We start from the raw sequence: 17,886 nt of genomic DNA, 5'->3' as shown, positions 1-17,886 counted from the left end.
GAGCGCGAATGCATCGAAATGCACCGAGGATGGAGCTCTGGAATGAGATAATATTCGGCAAATGGACTGGTCTGCCCGTACGCCAGACGTAAATAACATGGGGCGCGTGTGGGGTGCATTGGGGAGGCCAATCCAGCACGTCCACCTGCGCGAACGACCATCCATTTCCTTCCCTCTCGATTTACGCTAGAGTTGTCGAATCATCTCCTAAACATTTGTTGGTTGTTCGAACTTACTCTTAACAAATCTAACAGCCCGCCTCTGAATTACTTCGATTTCTTCGTTTCATTCGACCTGGTACGGATCGAAACATTGGAGCAGTATTCAAGAATACATCGCACCAGCGTCTTGTTTTCGATATCCTTTCCTAGAATTCTCCTAATAAACTGAAGTCGACCACTCACCTGTCTTACCACAATTCTCACATGCTCGTCCATTTCATATCGCTCTGCAACATCATGCCCAGGTATTTAAACAACGTGACTGTGTCAAGCAGGACACTGCTGATGCTTGTCATCCACATTAACTTACATTTTTCCATATTAAGTAGCTATCATTCTTCACACGAACTACAAATTTTGTGCAAATTATCAGCTTCGACAACTTACCGTACACCACAGCATTATGAGCAAAAACTCGCAGTTTGGTTCCCACCCTGTCCACCAAATTATTTGTGTATATAGAGAATAACAGCGGTACTGTCTCTTTTACCTGCAGCACTGCTGACAATACTCTTGTCTCTAATGAACACTCGCCGTCGAGGGCAACATACGGGGCTCTATTACTTAATAACCGGCCGATGTGGCCGAGCAGTTCTAGGTCCTTAAGTCTGGAACCGCGCGACCGCTTCACGCAGGTTCGAATCCTGCCTCGGGCATGGATGTCTGTGATATTCTTAGGTTAGTTACATTTAAGTAGTTCTAAGTTGCAGGGGACTCATGACCTCAGATGTTAAGTCCCTTAGTGCTCAGAGCCATTTGAACCATTACTTAACAGGTCTTCCAGCCACTCAATCGGGGAACCTATTCCACATGCTTGTACCTTCTTTAATATCCTGCAGTAGTGCATCGTGTCAAACGCTCTCTTGAAATCTAAAAATATGGAATCTACCTGTTGCCTTTCATCTATAGTTCGCAGTATGTCATGTGAGAAAATGTCAAGGTGTGTTTCGCACGAGCAATACTTTCCAATACGGTGCTCATTCGTGGACATAAGCTTGTTTACCTAAAGCAAATGCAGTATATTCAGACTGAGAATATGTTCCAGGGTTCTGCAGCAAACCAATGGTAGGGACATTGGTCTGTAATTTTGTGGGTCCGTTATCTTGCCTTTCTTAAACACATGCATCACCTGCGCTCTTTTCTAGTCGCCTGGGACTTTGCGCTGGGCGAGGGATTCGCGATAAATGCGAGTTAAGTAGGGGCCAATGCTGTAGAGTACTCTTTGAAAACCCGAACTGGGATTCCATCCGGAACTGGTGACTTATTTGTTTTCAATTCCTTCAGTTGTTTTTCTGCGCCAGGGATGCTGATTACCATAGCGGCCATACGGGAGTCTCTTCGGTGGCGAAACGACGGTATGTTTGTACGATTCCCATGCGCGAACGATTTCCTGAACTTGATATATGAAACTTCGGTTTTCGTTTTGCTATCTTCAACTGCCACACCAGACTGGTCAACAAGTGACTGGAAGGAAGCTTTACACCCACTTAGCATTTTTAGATAGGTCCAGAGTTTTCTCGAGTCCTTTGCCAGATATTTTGCTAAGTAGTAGTATGCTTCGCACACAGATCTTCACAGACACACGAATCTCTACTAATCTTTGCTTGTCGTCTTTTGTGCAGTCTCTTTTGAACCTAGAGTGAAACAGATTCTGTTTCCTCAGCACTTTCCGAATCTCGGTAATAGAGCAATGTGGGTCTCTTCCGTGCATTATCCACTTCGTAGGCACAGAATTCTCCAGATCACGATTTACAATCTGCCTAAACTTTGCCCATAATTTCTGTACGTCCACTTTACTGGAACTAAGTGAAGTCAGTTACTTGTCTAAATGAGATGCTAACAACTGCTTATCTGCTCTTTCCAGCAGAAACACACTCCCAAACGTCTTAACTGATTTATTAACATTCGTAACGGTAGTTGCTATTATGACCTCATGATCACTAATCCCCGTTTCTGTATTGACGTTGTCGATAAGGTCCGGCCTGTTTGTAGCCACAATGTCTAAGATATTTTCATTGCGTGTGGGTTGATGAAGTAGCTGCTGAAGACAATTTTCAGAAAACGCGTTCAAAACTAGTTTAGATGATAATCTGTCTGAACCCCCTACAATGAATGCAGCGCCGGCACGCCAGTCGCGGACGACAGAGAAGAGACGGCTATGAGAAGTGGTCAGCCAATCGGACGCTGACCGATTCCCCTGCAGGACGATAACGCGACCGCAGCGACCCCTACGTGAAGATGACAAAAGCGCCGCACCCGACTGGTGGCAGCCCACTTCGATAGCAATAGCAGCCTCAACGTTAGCCACTTCGTTAGGAATATCTATGTAGCACAGACTTGTTTGTCTATTCTGAAAAAGACTGATTATTTTGTATGTCGCCCTTTGCTTGCGACACATCTATCAAAGGTAAGTATTGTAATTGTCTTTTGTAATAAAACTCATTAATACGAGTTGTTTGATTGTTTGTCTAGCGAACAGAGTATGCAAGATTCCTAGATACACCAATCCCAGTCTATAACTTGGTAGGTTAATGTCGCTCCAATTAATATTGCATGATCTGGATATTTACGGGCTGCTGAGCATAGACATTCTTTGAATGATTCTGGAACTGTCACAGCAGAATGGAGTGGCCGGAAAAACATCCAGCAGTTAACTTGGTTTCACCTAGACCTGTTATACGCGACCAGATAACTTCACTGCCACACTCAATTTCGTCCTCGATAGAGACTACAGGCTGTTCTTTTCAACTGAAGACATTGAAATCCCTCGAAAACTATACATTTCATCAAAAAAATTTATGATACCAATTTGTTTGTCTCGGACGGGGACAAACAATGATACCACACTCGATTCCCCACCCCATCCCGCGCGTGAGTGGCGGTGGCAACTCTGAAATCTTCAACGGAAACCTCCATTTTTTGTTGCAAATTACGGTTCTACTGCAAGATCTACATATATTTTGTCTGAAGAATTTTCTTCGTTTCGCTACAGATGGCGCTGTAATCGGAGGAATAGAAATGACTACGCAATTGTAATTTACGACATGCTGATCAATGGCCCTTGAATATACAATGGCACGTGGAACCCTACCTCCGATCTGCGGGAGTTGGACAGACCAGTATTTCGTAATTTCTAATGTCTTCACGGCCTGTTGGCCCTTGCTGGTACACCTTATCTTTTAAGTATCCCCACAGAAAGAAATACGGCCACCTGGCACGCCAATTAATAGGTTCACCTACTCCGATCCACCTAGCAGTGTAAACACGGTCTAATACCCCCGTGCTTGAATTGTGTAATGCGCCGAGCAAATGTCACGCTGAAACGACATCCGCTTTCGAACGTCCAGGGCAGCATCTTGCAGTAGTACCGCTAGTTCCTGTTCCAGAAAAGTTCGATATTTGCGTCCATTCAACGTGCCATCGATAACATACTGACCAGTAAATTTGTTCCCCATGATGCCACATTATACGTTAACCGACCAAGGACGTTGGTCAACTTGCCATAACCAGTGAGGACGTCTACACTCCAGTAATGCATGTTATTGTCGGTTAACGCCACCGTGGTTTGTGGATGTACTACCTCGGCAAAGTACGTGGGGGTCGTTTGAAATTGTTAACGTGCCCATTCACAAAATAGTACCCGGTTATGGAAATCGGCGACAGGAAGTTCTTGATGCAGTGTCACGTAGTATGGATGATACTTACGACGAAGCAGTATTCTGACAATACTACCTACGGACATACCGGAATCGCGCTATAATTGCCGGCCGCTCATCCGTGGATTGTGATGCACTGCCGCTAGTACAGCTTTTCTCATTAGACTTCCTGTATCACGTTTGCTTCGTTTCCTTTTGCCAGTCTGTACGCTGCAATCAGACATAAAGGCGTTCACAGCCTTGAAAAGGAACGGACGAGAGCGAGCTTCCTCTGGGAAACGCTCGGCTTGCAAGACAACAGCAGCGTCAACATTTCTCGTACACTCTCTGTAAATCAAGATGGTTTCAATGTTTTCTTCTTTGTTTGCAACATTCGTCGGCCACTTGCACGTCTCTTCTCCAAATGATAGATTTGCAGGCAATAAAAGCGCAAAAGTATTCTAATGTTTAGGATATTGTAATGTTTAGAATCGGTATCTGTTGTGCGTCTGCGCCATATGTGGGCTCCAGCCGCAGTGTACTGCCTGTTATGATACGCCGTAGTTCGCTACACTGCCCCGGCGGCACGTCGGGTAGTGCCCTGTTCGATATGTCAGACAAATAAAAGTTGAGTCAGATCTGATGCAATACTGGTCTGTCCTACCCCCGTAGCCATTGGATATCCAAGGGCCATTAAGTACCACGTCGTAAATTACGATTGTCTACCAATTTCTATTCCTCTGACTATAGCGCTATCTGTAGCGAAACAAATAAAATGCTTCAGACAAAAAGTACGTAGATTTTGCCGTAAGATTGTTATGTGGAATAAAAAATGGGGGTTCCCATAGAAGATTTCAAAGTTGCCACCCACGCACGGGGTCGGGTAGCGGGTCGAGTGTGGTATCGTTGGATGTCCCCCTCCGACACAAACAAATTGGAATTATAACTTTTTTATCTGGAGTGTAATTTTCGACATATTTCAATGCCTTTAGTTAAAATGAACGCCCTGTATTTAACTGCATTGAACACTCCCCCTCATATGGCCTCTTTACTGTCTTCCCATATACGTTCCATGATTCGCTAAATACCTCAGAGTTTTCTGCTTCGGGTTTCAGCCAACTTTTGGGTTCGATAATAATTTGAGAGCGAGTACTTTCCTGGATGGCAGTGAATTTGGGAACTTTGTTACGAATACATTGACAATTTACTGATGAAATTTTGGCACTCGAAGGGTGTCTATCCTTAACAAGGTCTTACTTCCCTCGCTGCGTATCGACTGGCCGAATGTTCATGAGAGTACCTCAAATCACCGCCGACTCTAAAAAACCCTCCTGTGTACTTCACAAGTACTCCGCTACCCAAGTAGCTGCTTGCTTTGTTTAGCGCACCCTGACCTAGAAGGGGAGTCCTACAAAGTATACTTAAGTAGGTTCAAATTACTTCCATACAGTCATTGTCAGCTACCATGAGCTGAAATGATAGCTTTGATGATGAATAAAAGCTACATTATTTGTAATTCAGGATAAATATCAAAGGTTTATTAACTGCGCACAAAAGAAAATAAAACTGCCCGCACTACGAAAGAACTACCATTCGTCACTTATTACGAGGGTGCTCTGAAAAGTAATGCTTGCGAACACTTTAACATTCTACGTCTTTATTCTTCATATCTACGTATTTATCTCGCAACATAATCACCCTGGCCACGAACAAATTGCTACCAACGGGAGACCGCTTTGTTGGTACCGTCGCTGTAAAATGTTTGACTTTGTTGTCTGATCCACAACTCATCTCTGCTTGCATCGCTTCAGCATTATCAAAGTGGTCATCGAAAGTGTGCTTTAAGGTTTGGAAACAGATGAAAAGCGGATGCGCCCTAGTCGGGACTGTATGGGGCACGAACGATGCCAGTGAACTCCAGGCGCCTTACTGTCGCACACGTCGCAGCACTCGTGTTGTCTGGCATTCTCGTGTTCAAGGAGAGGGTGCTCCACGTGTGGACGAACTCTACGGTTTCCGCACGCGCTCGTCCAGTCTCAGCTCTGACACACAAGTTGCGGTTAGCACCACCGTTTCCTTCATTAAGGGCCGGCTGCGGTGGCCGTGCGGTTCAGGGCGCTTCAGTCCGGAACCGCGGGACTGCTACGGTCGCAGGTTCGAATCCTGCCTCGGGCATGGATGAGTGTAATGTCCTTAGGTTAGTTAGGTGTAAGTAGTTCTAAGTTCTAGGGGACTGATGACCCAAGATGTTAAGTCCCATAGTGCTCAGAGCCATTTGAACCATTTTTGAACCTTCATTAAGAGCACGAACGACCCAATGTCGGACATTTCTGCTGTCGAAACACTCATCGTACACAGCTTTAATGCTGCTATGGATTTCAATTAGAGGCAATTAGATATCGATTATGGGACGCTGTTTCTAACGCACCGACATAGTTACGTTACACACGCTACAGTTCGGAGCCTCCTAGCGGCAGAAGATTGCAAGTTGGTGTCAGGGCAGCGAGAAAATAGACAGACCAATACGCACGAGGTGTAATGCCTTAATTGATATTTCTAAAGGACCGTTTCTCGGGTACTACGAACTGTTTCCGTTACGCCTTTGAAGCTGTGACGTGCAAAGCAGTGCAAAGCAGTGCATTTCCTCGTCTTAGTATACAAATGGGCCAGTATTCAATTATATGTCGGCAATAGAGGTCGCCAATAAAGACCATCACACATATAAAAAAGATAATAAATTAGTAAGTTTATTTATAACATGTACACTTAACATGTGAGACACACACAACTTTGAAGTCTGTAGGTCCTGTGTTGCTGAATTATACTATATTAATGTTCTCGGTAGTAACAATTAGTCTTGAATGCTGATACAATGGTGTAAGTCAGTGCTTAGCAGCGTCGCGCTACGTCCATATAGTTGCCTGACTGCGGCCTCCCGTACTAAGGTCGATAAGTCTATTGATTCACTAACCAGGAGACCGCCACTACTTATCATCACTTATTTCGTCCAAATTAATTGCATACGCAGATCTTGGCCAGAAATGAAAGTGACAGAAATTTTTGGAGCGGGTCAGGCGAAACATGAGCCATTTACCCGCATGTAAGTCTCTTTACATGCAGCGGTTGGCGTAACGTAAAAACAGAACGGTAATCTGAGGATCTGAAAATTTATTTTCAATTTTTGATTTACTTACATTGCAAATAAATCGAAATGCTGAATATATTGTATTTTTTAATTTTTATATAAAATGAGTGAAAAGGAAAGGCAATGATAAATTTGGGATAAAAATGGTTCAAATGGCTCTGAGCACTATGGAACTTAACTTCTGAGGTCATCAGTCCCCTAGAACTTAGAACTACTTAAACCTAACTAACCTAAGGACAACACACACATCCATGCCCGAGGTAGGATTCGAACCTGCGACCGTAGAGGTCTCGTGATTCCAGACTGTAGCGCCTAGAACCGATCGGCCACCACGGCCGGCTTAAATTTGGGATAGCAAATAAATTTCCTAGAGGGGCTTGCACTTACAGCATCCACGAGGACTCTGCAAACAACTTTCCAAGAAGAGCTTGTGGTTAAGCGTACAGGACTGCATATTCCATTTAGTACTATTCCGGCTGTCGAGCACCGCTCCGCGTGGTTTACTGCAAACTGTGCAATTAGAGAACCTTTGATGAATGTAAACGAAGTTTGTTTTTGTATATAAACGTCAAAACAACCATGTAATTGTAAATATGCAGCGTTTAATACTTGAGCAAGATGCCGTCCCCTGTTTCACAATGAGTATAAGCCAAAGATTTGTCAACCATCAACTGACAAATAATTAAAGGATCTAATTTTATATACGACCTTATCGTGTACTTCTTACAGTTCCTTACCCGAAATGTATTTCCAGAGTGCTCTTGGATGCTGTAAGTATAGTCGTTTCTCGGAAATTTATTTGCTATCCCAAATTTTCCTTTGCCTTCCTTTCTCATGCCTTTTATGAAAATACTAATAAATATAATATAGTGAACACCATTTCGGCTTATTTTCAGTGTAAGAATTTAAAAATTGAAAATAACAATTTCTGCTTGGGAACTTGATCCGAAGAACGTTGCATTGCCGTGGGGTACTCTTTCTACTCCACCAACTGCCACATGGAAACGAGGCTAACATAAATGGCTCATGCCTCGCCCCTCACGAGCCAAAAATGCAATTTTTTTCTGAACTCTTGGCCATCCGTAGCTCCCAGTCCTGTCAGTTTCTGTTGTGTACTCCTTCGTACACAATGTTACTGAGTCGTGAGCTATAGCGTAGTGCAGCAGCTGTTTTCGTAGGGAAGCCGGACAGTAGCAGAGATTATTACTAAACACGTAAATACAGTAAACAGAAGTTTTACTTAACTTATAGCTTACTCCAGGCATTGCGAAGGAACTGTAGGAAAGAACAGAGATAAAGGCCAGCTGTTACATGATGCTAACTGTCGTGCAGTGTGAAGCTCCCACTACTAATACACGAGCAAACTGTGGAAGGCTGACTGAGACTGAAGACTGCGACCGAGACTGTGCTGTGCAGCTGACGCCGGCGGCAGGGGCGCTCGTATTCGGAGCCACCGAAGGCGTGGCTCAGCGGGCGCGCTTGCTTGGATCCGCTGGGCCGCGAGCGACCGCTGTCTGTCTCTGTCGGAAACGCGCGTTTCCGTTCCAAACTGTGAGATTCCGGTGGAGATGGTATCTATGTATTATACCATACTTTGATTTCTGGCCAAGTCCAACACATGGGATAAATTTGGACGAAATCGATGATGACACTTGAACGTGGTTCCCTTGTAAGTCTATGGTCACAAAGAGGCTGCTTAAAAAGTCGCAGGCTGTCAGCCCATGTGAATTCAGCGTCCTATGGTAGCCCTGAAGCATGACGCCACCCACCTGAGAGAGTGAGCGATGAAGAGACAGTCCGCCGGAGGGAAATTTAAACGTCTTGTCTCCTGCATAGCCGGGTGCGACGCGCAGCGTGCTGGATGTGGTCGATGAAGATGCCTTCCAGACCGCATTTACACTGATCAGCCACCGACCTACTATCGATATAAACCCGTCCAAGCGATAGCAGCGTCGCCTAGCGAGGAATGACTGCTAGTAGACACACGCGCGGTGCATGCAGTATAAGAAGTGGGCGTGATGTCCGTATATAGAACGGGAAAGGTGCGCGATCTACCTGAGTTTGACCGCGTGTAGATTTTAATGGCCCGGAGGCTCAGCACGAGCATTTCCGAAACTGCACGAATGCTGTGGTGAGTTCAACACGTGGCGAAACCGAGGTCTTGACGTCGTGGGGTTGGACGGGCACCCCTCATTACAGATTTCGGACGTAGTAGGCTGGGCAGACTGGTAAAACAGGACGGGCGGCGAAATGAGGTGGAAACCAGACTTTAAAACTCGGCAGAGAACAAATTTGGCTGAACACAAGTGCACAGTGCACACTCGTAACTATGAGCCTCCGCAAACGATGACCCATGCATGTGCAAATGTTATTACCATGATATCGGCAACTACAACTGGAATGGCCACGTGACCATCGGTACGCGACGTTTGCGTAGAGGCAGAGCATTGCACAGTCTGGTGAATCGCGGCACCTTCTTCATCATGCCGATGAGAGGGCGCGAATCCGTCGCCTTCCAAGGGAAAAGCTCGTTGCTACCTGTACTGCAGGACGGAGACAAGCTGGCGGCGGCTCCATTATGCTCTGGTTAAAATTCGCGTGAGCATCCATGGGTCCAGTGGAGCTCGTGCAAGGCACCATGACGGTCAGGGAGTATCGTACAGTCGTTGCGGACTACATACACCGCTTCATGACGACGTATCCCAACGGCAGTGGTATTTCTCAACTCGATAATCCGCCACGTCACAAGGCCAGAAGTGTGGTAGAGTGGTTCAAGGGACACATGGCGTATTCCAGTTGATGTGCTGGCACCCCAACTCGCCACATCTGAATCTGACCGAACACATCTGGGATGTGATTGAACGTGGCGTCACAGCTCATGGCTCCCCTCTCCGGATTTCCGGGAATTAGGTGAGCTGTGTGCGGAGATGTGGTGCCACTTACCTCCAGCGACCTACCGAGGCCTCATTCCTTCCATTGCACGACGCGCCGCCGCTGTTATTCGTGCCAAGGGTGGGCATCCCGGCTATTAGGTGATAATGTTCTGGCTGACCAGTGTAAATCCAGCACACAAACATAATTGGCCAGGATGTGGAAGGCTGCATGACACAAGTAGTTTGTTACTTGGCTTTCTTCTTGGACAGGCACTTCGTTAACTAAGCAAGTGCTGTATAAAGACACTTATCGAGTCAAATTTCCAGAATGTATATTTCACTCTGCAGCGCTCTGTACGCCGTTATGAAACCTTACGTCAAATTAAGATTGTGTGGCCTGTCGGCACTAGAATCGACGTTTATGGATATCATTTTTAACCGCTCAGTACATTCTACTGCTGGGTACACCGAACGTTAGTTTATGATTATGCTATTCGCGGACATACAGAGTTCGTTCAAATGTTCCGAGACTGATTCTATTTCTGGCGTAAAGCGACGCCAGCGTAGTGACTATATTGGCAGCTTGAACTAACAGCTGTAAACAATAGATAAACATTCGTTCAATCAGTTGTGAACAGGCTGTGTTAAATAATGGACTTGCAGCCAGTCTTATTGTGTCAACGTTTTTATGTCATATACCGCACTGCAGCAACGAACAAAACATCTCTCATTCAAGACCTAACATCTCTCAATCAAGTGTTCAAGACGTTCTCCAAACTGTTTTGAAGACGAGAAAAGTCTGTGCAGAATTTCTCCACTACATTTTGACTCTTGAAGAAAATAAAAAAAAAAACAAAAAAAAAAAGCAGCGAAGCATGGACGCCTAGCGGGACTTGATTGAAGCCGCGCGGGATTAGCAGAGCGGTCTGAAGCGCTGCAGTCGTTGAATGTGAGGCTGGTCCCAGCGGAGGTTTGAGTCTTTGAGTCCTCCCTCGGGCATGTGTGTGTGTGTGTGTGTGTGTGTGTGTGTGTGTGTGTGTGTGTGTCCTTAGGATAATTTAGGTTAAGTAGTATGTAAGCTTAAGGACTGATGACCTTAGCAGTTAAGACCCATAAGACTTCACACACATTTGAACTTTTTTTTTTACTTGATTGAAATGTAGACCGTGGACAGTTCTGTTCCCGGAGACATCATACCAGGTGACGAGAATTGGTGTTTCAATACGAACCTAACACAGTAGGAAAAGTGCAAAAATTCACATGAAGAGTCAACGCTTTGACGTCATATCCTACGTGGTCCAATCACATTAACGTGGCCACCGCCTACGTTAGACATCAACGTGCAATAAAGTCTCACAGACGGCACGTGGCAGCATTAGCAGCGAAGGGTATATAAAACGTGTTGGGGGGGGGGGGGGGGGAGGAGGAGTGGAGACACGGAAAACAGAGTAGCCGTTGACGTAATGCGGAAACGGAGCGATTTATGTAACGTCCGAAAGGAATTGATCATTGACTTCCGGGCCAAGGATGACGCATTTCAGAAACGGCTTCATTTGTAAACGGCTGCTGAAACATGTATGGGCAAATAGACATGCAGCTGTTGAGCAACTGACCGCCCAGGTGAACCAAGGGGCTACCAACAGTGTTTTCCCAACGACCGTTCAGCGTACGTTCTTGCATAGGGGCCTCCACAGCAAGTGCTTGGTTCATGCACCCATGCTTATTGCTGTTCATCGGCGACGAAATCTGGAATTTGCACGTCAGTCACGCAGGTACCGCAACTGGACGTCCACTGAGTGGCTACAGGTGGCCTTTTCAGATGAATCACGTTTTAAGCTCCATCGTACAGATATCCTGCAATACATGTCGAAATGGTCTAGGCCGGAGGAGGGAGCGTTGTGGTCTGTGGAATGTTTTGATGGCATTACTTGGTTGATCTCGTCAATATGGTAGGCACACTGGTTCGACACCAAGTATGCATCTCTCCTTGGGGACCCTGTCCACCCATACATGCAGGTCGTTTTTCCTCGGCACGATGTCATCTACCAGCAAGACAATACAACGTATCACATGGTTCGTAGTTTACGTGCCTGGTTTATAGAGCACCAGTATTAGTTTACCGTACTTCCGTGCCCACTAAATTCCCCGGATCTCGTCAATATGGTAGGCACACTGGTTCGACACCAAGTATGCATCTATCCTTGGGGACCCTGTCCACCCATACATGCAGTTCGTTTTTCCTCGGCACGATGTCATCTACCAGCAAGACAATACAACGTATCACACGGTTCCTAGTTTACGTGCCTGGTTTATAGAGCACTAGTATTAGTTTACCGTACTTCCGTGCCCACTAAACTCCCCGGATTTAAATCCACTCGAGAATCTGTGGGACCACCTCGACCAGGTTTTTGCCCCATTGGTCCTCAACAGAGAAACCTAGCGCAGCTGGCCACGCCACTGGAGTCGGCATGGCTGTCGATATCTGCGCTGCAAAAGGGGGTTATTTGGTGGTCACTGGACAGCATACATTGAAGTCAGTGTGACGTTCTGCACGTTGTACTGAAGTGGGGAAAGACTATATACAACACATGAAACATTAGAAAAACCATCTCTATTTTTTATTAATCTAGTATCGAAACTTTTTTGCACTGACTGGACAAGCATTTTTAAAGGAAAGCTTGTTCAGCACGTTATTCTGGAGAGTTTCTGTGGAGTTAGGAGGAGGACTGAAAGACTGGAAGTTAGATCGCTAGCTCAGATGGTAACATTGTAATCCGCGACAAGCAAAGACCTGAAACGACAACTAAGAGCCCTGTAGAGCCAATGCCAACATAGCTACTATGGATTCGAATCGAAAAAGAGTGACACGCGTAAGTCGTTTTTGTTCTTAAAGCCTTCTGCTTTTGAAACGATCCTTTGTTCTCGCTCTTGGAGCTTCAGGGGCGTTGTGCGAAGTCAGAATCGCGACCGTGGCGAGGATGTTAGCCCGGCGTAGTGCGCCAGACAAGCGACTTGTTGCTACGCAGATTTACTCGGAAATGTCTACTGGCTGATATGGATCAATCCTCTGCACTGCTGCACGATTAAACAACCAATTATATAAGGGACACTAGCCTCGCTTTGACCCGCAAGACAACGTCAAAAGTCGCTAATAAATCTACCTAATTTATTTTCAGAAAGATCACAATATCTAACCAATGAGGTAAAAATGTACACCGCTAACATCTCATACTCCGCCTCCAGCTGTCTTCTAAAAAGTTCCACCGTTAGTCTCAAGCAAAAACAATACGGGATAACAGTGCAAATTCAAAAGGGAAAAATCTCACTAACACACCGAAACTGCAGTTTTCACAAAAACGAACGTAAAATATTGGCTTCAGTTGAACTGCGTGAGGACTGCCGCCGTGAGCCGAAGAGTCATGTCTCAAACATTCTACTTACTCTCTGACACTAGGCGTCCAATAATACGGCTCAGTACGGAGACAGGTGAAAGAGGGCCCTCTTGGCTTGTGGGGCAAAGGCACCACTTTCATTTCCGCTTGCATCCGTGAACACTCTCTGCTTTCCTGCTGAGATGGGCACACAGTAATGTCACTCACGACTTTCGCGATATGGAAGCTGTCTTGCGCTGCTTATAAGTAATTGTCCGTTATGTTGCTTCCAAATTTATTTACACGAAATACTTTCGAATTGCACTTCATGTGGGCAATATTAGTTCTTTGTTCGATTTGACAATTTGGTTAGGACACGTGGGAATTGATATAAGCAATATAATGGGTGTCATTATGAATATAGGATTGTTTTTGTAGTTTCTCTCTAAATGTATGGTGATGGTCCGTTGAAAGACAATTGAATATTTTATTCGTGAGCTTTTTGTATATATCTCCTGAACAATATTCCAGTTTAAATTTAATTATTAAATAATTTTTATCTCTTACGGAACTGTTTTCGACTGAAAATTCGCAATCCTCATATTTGCTCGCGTTTCTCTTTTTCGTGAAAGAGAGACGCTCAAGTGCAATATATTTAAACATGAGATAACTGAAACTGCGTTCAGAATAATCAACATTTCCAACTTTAAATGAAATTTACAACAGATAAGACATATGTTTTGCAGACACAAGGACGTCAATACTTTACCTTTTAACACAGTTATTTTCGGTTTGTTAGATAATACACAATGTACAGAACCATCTGCTTTGCACGAAACACTTCTATGAGGAGCGATTCACCAACTATTTTTTAAATTTATTGGCTCCCAGAACATGGTCATACAGCAATCTTAACACAGAAAAAGTCATATTATAATTTATTTTGACAGTTCATGGTAGACATTAATTTAAGTCATACCGTGGTACAAAGTTACATAGGCTTAACGAAGGAATGATTCGACACAAAACAAATTTTACATTCCGAGTATACTAAATCGAGTAAACAAGAAGAATATGTAATACAGGATACACAGTGGTAATATGCTGTAAAAATCCTACTACTAACACAATAAAAATGGTAAATCACCGTTGGTACACATTTGGAATATTCCCTATTCAGTCCATATTGATGACAGTAAATCTACATTACCAATAAAATGTTCTTTGTATGACCTGTAAGAATTGTTTCAAAAGCTGCGGATAGACAATTGCATAATTCACCATCTATGATAATCTGCGCTGCATCAATCGTAAATCGTAAAGATTACGGGTTCAGTTTCTCGATTTAACGTATGTTGAAGTCCTCCCCTTTATCATACCGTTGCTCTATGAAAAAGTTGGTTCACTAAGGCATATACACTAAAAGTAGTCAGGTCCGCGTTATTTTTCATTTATTGGTCAGATTTCAAATAAGGGGAATGTTTTCAGGGGACTAAAACTGCGGTTTTAATATCTTATGCATTCATAAGTTCAGGTTTAATTGTAGCGTAGTCGTTTGTAGTCGTTTATTTGTATCAGACTTTATCATTTACGGCATAATGAGATCGACTTACAGTCGAGCTCACGTGACGTATGATGGTGCCCTCTATGCGCTCTATATAAGTGGGACCTCCGCGGCCTGGCAGCCAGTCGTTGACTTACCTCGGAAGATGTTGCCCGCCGTTGGCAACGAAAATTCAGGAAGAAGTAGTTTTACAAATTGACCACGGCCTATCAGCCCGGAAGTTTAAACTAATGAAGACGCAAGCCGCGAAAGCCTACACGTTACATTTTATAGATGATTATTTAATGGTGTAGTAATTTTCTACTGTATTTTTTCTCATTTAGAGTTCATTCACCCCACATCTGGATCAGTATCGCATATATTTTATTTACGTACCATAATCTTGCAACGGCGGTACTGCAGGCCATTACAATAAATGTCTATGGATTCGCTACTTCATTGTAAATTGTAAGTATATCTCAACATGAGATTAAGTCTAATATCAATTGTGGTATTCTTACATAAACTGACAACGTATGAAAAAGGGTACTTCGACTTCTTAATGATAACCATCTTTGATACTGTAAGGAGCCGTTGCACACTGCGATCGTTGTCTGTTATAGTGAAGAACAGGAACATAGCAATCACTCACAATCCCATTGGCGTTTATTATTCTCGCATACCTATATTTTAGCTATAAATAGCCATACTCAGTGGATGTGAGTGAGTTACAATCCAACAAACTCGCAGCACTACATACCCCAATGTCCCATATGACTTAACTAGTTTATAGGGAGAACAAAACTGCCCTATAAATTTAGGCAATACCTCACTCGTACTTTTCAGACGTCACACAAGGTTCCACAATAAATTTTCACTCTGCAGCAGAGTTTTCGCTGATTTGAAACTTCCTGGCAGAGTAAAACTGTGCACCAGACCGGGACTCGAACCTGGAACTAGGGATCTTTGCCAGTTTTGAAGGTAGAAGGCGAAATACTGGCTTCAGTAAAGCTGTGAGGGCATGAGTCGTGCTTCGATAGGTCAGCCAGTAGAGCACTTGCCCCAAGAGGCAAAAGTCCCAGCCTCGAACCCGGTCAGGCACACAGTTTTAATCTGTCAGGAAGTGTTACAGAATTTCTCCTGGATATGATAACTAATTGAAACCCTCAGCTGCCGACAGGTGTTGTTGATATAGCTCGATGGGAACAGCTGAAAATGTGTGCCCCAGCCGGGATTCGAACCCGGGATCTCCTGCTTACATGGTAGACGCTCTATCCATCTGAGCCACAGAGGGCGCTGCAGGGACTTATCCCTTGCACGCATCCCGTGAGATCCACATTCCCAACTGTCCACAATCTACATACGTAATGTTCGTAATAGATTTTTGCCCATCCACTCATTACTCGCGCACACTAAGGTGTCGATTCCCGCAAGAATTAGGGCAACCTGTGCGTATTCGCACAGACGAAGGTCAATGGCCGGGTAGCCATGTAACTATATATGAAGACAGTAACTGTTCTCGAAAGAACAGATACCATTGGTGACCGTCATCAATGGTATCTGTTCTTTCGAGAACAGCTACTTTCTTCATATATTCTCCTGGATATCTTGCGGGAATAGCACTCCCAGAAGAAAGGATATTGCGGAGAACTGGTCTCTCATAGCCTAGTTTCCTTGTTCCCACAATGAATCCTTCACTCTGCGATGATGTGTGCCCTGTTTCAAACTTCCAGGAAGATTTAGTCTGTGTGTCGGTATGGAGAATATCCTCTCTCCCAGAAGTGCTAGATCCCCGAGGTATGCAAGAGAACTTGTGTGAAGTTTGTGCAGTAGGAAAAAAATACTAGAAGTAGTAAAGCTGTTGGGACACGTCGAGAGTGGTGCCCTATTAGCTTACTCGATAATAGCACTGCCCGCAATAGGTAATGTTCCGTGTTTGAGTCTTGGTCAGACACACTTTTAATGTACTGGCAAACAGGAGACACTCGATCCAGAGTAAAATTTTTCGTTCCATTACCAAGAATGCTGCTACATTCGATGGTAAAGACTCGTCAGAAGGGTTGTACTAACTTTTCCATTTGCCTGTGTATTCATACCTACATTTACTAATCTATCTCACAGATTAAAAACACGAACAAATGTGTAGGCTATTTACATATATAGGGTGGACAAAATAAAACCAACCAGGAAAATAAACTGTAGGAAAAAAATAGCAACACTAAAAAATAATTAATGTAGAGTAATGAAATGTCGGGAATACATTTGCCTAAGTAAAATAGTTAATTAACACTGCAAGATCACAGGTCACAGGTTAATGTAAGCGCGAGATATGCCAAACAAATGCAAAATGCTAATACATTAATAACCGGTGCAACCGCCAGCCAGCCAGAGTGGCCGTGCGGTTCTAGGCGCTTCAGTCCGGAACCGCGGGACTGCTACGGTCGCAGGTTCGAATCCTGCCTCGGGCATGGATGTGTGTGATGTCCTTAGGTTAGTTAGGTTTAAGTAGTTCTAAGTTCTAGGGGACCGATGACCTCAAAAGTTAAGTCCCATAGTGCTCAGATCCATTTGAACCATTTTTGCAACCGCCATAATGTTAAATTCAATCTTGCAAACGTGCATAGGTGCACGTATTGTGTTGTACAGATGCCACATGCCACATATCACTTTGCGTGAAGGAGCCTGTTGGACTAGGTCGATCAATACATGGACGGATAATACTGTTTTTGGATAACGCTGAAGTTGTCGTCCGTTGATGTCCCATACGTGATCGATTGAAGATAGTTATGGTGATCGTGCAGGCCAAGGAATCCTATCGACACTGTAAATATGTTGGCTTACAACAGCGGCATATGGGCGACCGTTATGCTGTTGGCAAACGCCTCTTGAAATGCTGTTTACGATTGGTCGAATCTCCAGACTGACGTACCGATTTTCGGTCAGGGTGTGTGGGATAACGGGAGTGCTGCTGTTGCCATACGACATCGCACCCCAGTCCATAACTCCAGGAACAGGTCCAGTGCACGCCGACGGGTTCGCTGCAGGCCCTCAAATGGCCTCCCGCTAACCAACACACGACCATCTTTGGCACCGAGGCA

The 17,886-nt window shown here is 44.5% G+C and overlaps 1 protein-coding gene and 1 non-coding gene across 2 annotated transcripts in view; one reads left to right on the top strand and one right to left on the bottom strand.

Moving 5' to 3' along the window:
• LOC126298342 (uncharacterized) overlaps nucleotides 1–17,886 on the top strand; it is a gene marked incomplete in the record, with an annotated part of 1,034,705 nt that overhangs the window by 487,571 nt on the left and 529,248 nt on the right.
• On the bottom strand, nucleotides 16,009–16,083 carry Trnat-ugu (transfer RNA threonine (anticodon UGU)). Its single transcript has one exon. It is a non-coding gene; the product is annotated as a tRNA-Thr (tRNA).

Source organism: Schistocerca gregaria, chromosome X (assembly GCF_023897955.1).
Source record: "Schistocerca gregaria isolate iqSchGreg1 chromosome X, iqSchGreg1.2, whole genome shotgun sequence".
Taxonomy (NCBI): domain Eukaryota; kingdom Metazoa; phylum Arthropoda; class Insecta; order Orthoptera; family Acrididae; genus Schistocerca; species Schistocerca gregaria.
Note: the sequence above shows the minus strand (reverse complement) of the source record. Positions and strands in the feature narration are given on the sequence as shown.